General features: G+C 38.8%; 1 non-coding gene across 1 annotated transcript; it reads left to right on the top strand.

The window, feature by feature from the left end:
* Window positions 1-418: 418 nt before the first annotated feature.
* On the top strand, window positions 419-524 carry LOC111726336. The gene has a single exon (XR_002774141.1). It is a non-coding gene; the product is annotated as a U6 spliceosomal RNA (small nuclear RNA).
* The last annotated feature ends 3,877 nt before the right edge of the window (window positions 525-4,401 follow it).

Raw genomic sequence — 4,401 nt, 5'->3', positions numbered from 1 at the left:
TCAGTATGTTCAAAAATATTAATTATAATGCCTTACTTACCCTATGCCTGCTTACTTAACCTATGCCTGCTATCAGAATAACTTGAAGTATGGCGTTTTCTTGTCTTGGGATCCTTAACCAATGATTGTTTCCATTTTCATATGTAAACTTTGCTAACATAACAAAAGATGTGTCTCTGTCACAGAGTGGCACATAGAAAGGGGTTATCATTATTTGGAGAATAAATTTGTTGTTGTTGTTGTTGTTTGGATGGTCCACGCCTACTCATAACTTTGAACAATTTTGCTCTTCCAGAAGAAAAGTTCTGGTTCTGAAAGTAAAAAATATATATAAATAACAAGTAATGTGGTTGGTTCAAGATACTTCAAGAGTGTCAGAAAGGACACTCAAGCTAGTCTAGATAAAACAGGGAGGGTGGTGCTCACTTCAGCAGCACGTATACTAAAATTGGAATGACACAGAGAAGATGAGCACGGCCCCTGCACAAGGATGACACACAGATTTGGAAGCATTCCATGTTATCATATCCAACGTACTCAATACTAACAGGAAGCCAGTAGATGATCTAATACATGCCCACACAGGAGAAAAACTCCATTCAATTCAAGTTAAGGAGAAGGGGAAGGAGGAAGAGAGATTGATGTGCTCCTGCCTAATGGGCACAGTGAAAGGGTCCCTGGCACAGCTCCTGGGTGAGGGGCACAACTACAACAGGGACCCTGCCTAACAAATGCAAACAGTGTTGCCTAATTGTACCTTTATATTATATGATTTTTTTTTTAAAGATTAAGAAAAAAGAGAAAGGGAAAGTGCAGCAGGAAATAAAAGTAGAAGGTAGAATTCAAAGTGAGAAAAAGGAAAGAGAAAGCTTTTTAAGTCTGAGTATGAGAAAAAGGACAGGGAGAGGGCCTAAGGCTTGCAGACAGCAGAACACGCATGATGAGGAGAAGGGTGCAAGGGCGGGAGTGACAATAGTTCTGCCAAACAGAAGCAAAAGCGAGGCACGGCAAGATGATGCATACCTCAGCAAAGGGGTACGGAAAAGATGAATGAGTGTCTATTGGACACTTCGGTTACAATCAGAGACATAATCACTCTCAACATCACCATCTCTGAAAATGGAAAACAGCCTATATTGCCAATTTTCACTTAATTCAGATAGGTGGGATATGCTACTTTTTTATATCTTAGAGAATGTTAATCTGTTTGCTTCTCAAAAGTGAACTAGAGGATATTGCAGTTAAAAACTATAATATTTTGTTTCAATCTTAGCATTAATTTTTTTTACCAGACCTTGAAATAAACTATCCTGAAGGGCATCGTTTTAATAGACACACACAAAATAAATTAATTTATCAATTAAATTTTAAAGGGTAACATTCTGGAGATTGTGTTAGGAAATATCTATGTGAAAAACAGAACATTTCACAGTCTTTCATGCTGCATTGGAAGATTGAGTTTAACTGGAATATGGAAACATTCTTAACTCTACTGAAGAAGAAGCAAGTTATTGTCCTACTGCACAGCTGATGACCATTTTTTCACTTATAGATTACTGAAAACTCTAATACATTGAAATACAGAAAAATAACATTATAGTTGTTTTGCAGAAACATTATTATGGGATTTTTATATATTTATGAGAGTTTGAAGAAAATTCTCACTTGTAGAAATATAATAAGTACTGGAAAGATGGTTCTGATGATGATCTCAATGATGGCGCATTTTATGTGTCAACTTCGCTAGGCTGTAGTACTTAGCTTTGGCAAATACATCTAGATGTTGCTGGAGGTATTTTTAAGTTTAAAGCAATAGATTTTTCAATAACATAGACTATCCACCATAATGTGAATGGACCTCACTTAATCAATTGAAAGCCTTAGTGAGACAACAGGGTTTCCCAGAGGAAGAAGATTGCCCTTGAACTCAAGACCTGTCATTAACTCTGTTCTGGCTCTTCAACCTGCCAGCCTGCCCTGCAGTCTCCATAACTGGGAAAAGCAATCCTTTAAAATCAGTCTCTCTTTATCTCTTTCCCATCTCTCTATATATACATATATGTGTATATGTATATACACACAGTCATTACAAAAAAAACTATGTGTGTGTGTGTATATATATATATATATAATTTGTGTGTGTATAGTCATTACAAAAAAAAAAAAAAAGGCCTCTAATTATAACTCAGATTCCCATCTGCCTTAACCTCAGGCAGACTACTCTTTATTTCCTACATATATTATGCTACATCCCCAGATTTGTTTATTCCTACTTAAGAATCAGGAATAATATTGCTAATATTCAGCATTATCTTCTTCTGAGAGTGTGGAAGTACCTGAGCCCCGTGGAGGTGCTATTGGCACCGTGCCCAGATCCCTGTCCCCAGCAGGGCACACACACCTCCCGCTGCTACAGAGAATTTCTCCCGTCTAAAGGAAATTTCCCCTGTCCCCTCCCACCCAGGACCCACTCTTGGACAGCCAACAGCCAGAGCGATCAACACAGGAATAAAAAGTTCAGCCTCCTTGCCTTGATGCCACCAATTTGGGAGGTGCAATTCGTGCTGCTGAGTAAATGTCTTCTGACAGTAGCTTTAGCTTCCCTCTCCTTCCCTGCCCTTGTCTCTAACTTTCCTTGTCCCTCGAGCACTCCCTCAGTAAGCACTTTCATAATAGTCTGCGTTTCAGATTCTGCTTATGGAGATTATAATCCAAGACGGCCTCCTCGAAGAGCGTCTTTCTTACTATTGGCCAGGTGGGAGGTCCCTTCACCGGCAGATGTTCTGAATCTCCAGGTGCTGTTAGAGACGGTTCTTGTTTGTGGCACCAGCCCTTCCTCTCATCCCCAGGTTATTTCCTTGGGGAGACTTTCCACTAAGGGGTTCCTGGGAAGAACACCTTCAATGGCTGCAGTTTTGAAGAGTGTTTCATTTCCAGTTCATCTGCACACAGCTCATTCTCTAATCTATTCCCCCATGACTGGGGACCTAACCAGTGGTCTTTGTGGTGGTGACCAACTTAGGAACTGAGTTCTTGGTACCCATTCCAGGGCCCCCTTTATTGTCCTTTCCTGTTACCTCTGCTGCCTCACCTCCACCAGTTTCTCCCCTTTCTGCCCTATGCACTCTCATCACTTGGAGTCACAGAGAGAAGCGAGGACTGTGCTGATGTGAATTTATCGAAGGACCTACTTGACAATTTTGTAAAACAGGGCTATAATAAATACATGAGGGAGACATAACCACCTCAATAGAGTGAAGGCCCCCAAATCAATGATGTGTTGAAATACTGAGGGAAGGTCAGAGCCTTGCTAAGTAAAAGTGCTATGTTACATTTTTATCAAAAATAGGTTCAGCTTTGGAGTTTTTCCAATACTGCTGAACCCTCCTAATTATAAAAAAAAAAAAATGTGATATCAGGGTCTATTAAGTGCATGATAAAGAAAATTTAGAAAATGAAATCCAAAAGACTACAATGGTCACAGAGATATTTATGAACTAAGTAATTCTAGCCCTCTGGGAGGTCAAGGTGGTAGATTGCTGGAGCTCAGGAGTTTGAGACCAGACTGAGCTATGGTGATGCCATGGCACTCAACCCCAGGTGGCAAAGTAAGACTCTGTCTCAAAAAAATTATGAATTAAAATAGTTACAAAGTTTTCAAAAGGTAAGCATACCAAAATAAAAAATGATCAATTGGGAGACTAGTTAGAAAATTTATTTGTGGTATTCTTGTGGCATTTCTTGTGTCATGGTAATAATAATGTGTGTGTTTATGGGAGTGTACTGATGTAGATAAAAAAGACAAAAGGAGATCTTGCTGCAAGTTTTAAGGTCATAGAGTTTATTATATAAATCAATCAGCCAATCAGCAAGTATTGATTTCCAAGAAGAGAGAAATAAAGCCCATAAAAGATGACCTTTCAGTAAATTTCTCAATGATTCTATTTGCAAGTTGATAAAATGGCTATTTTTTTTTTATGGACCTGAAGTTTTCTTATTGTCTCAAGTGATCCAATAGTGTATATTTTAGTCTGTAGTATTCTGATAAGCTTGGAAAATGACTCATAATCAAATCAATGTCTTAATTAATCTGAAAGGGAATACTATGTAACAAATAAAGCTAAGTGAGAAAACATATCCTGAGGGAATACAGAGTCCGGCTCAGCCAGAGAGGGTTTGAGAGAAAAGGAGGCACAGGAGTGACACATCACACAGAGGCCTCAAAAGTGGATTTATTTTATAAAGGTGGCATCGGAATCCCATGATAGTGGCATTCTTTAAAAATGTAGATGGTCCCAACAAGACATTGTACAACCACTAAAGACAGAGTCATACTGTAAGTTATGGGTTTCTAGCAGAACGAAGGCAGAAAAGAAGGGGAGAAAGAAAGAAAGGAAAGAA

Source organism: Otolemur garnettii, unplaced genomic scaffold, assembly GCF_000181295.1.
Source record: "Otolemur garnettii isolate 467f Iridium unplaced genomic scaffold, OtoGar3 scaffold00061, whole genome shotgun sequence".
Lineage (NCBI taxonomy): Eukaryota > Metazoa > Chordata > Mammalia > Primates > Galagidae > Otolemur > Otolemur garnettii.
This window is presented reverse-complemented; position numbering and strand designations above follow the sequence as displayed.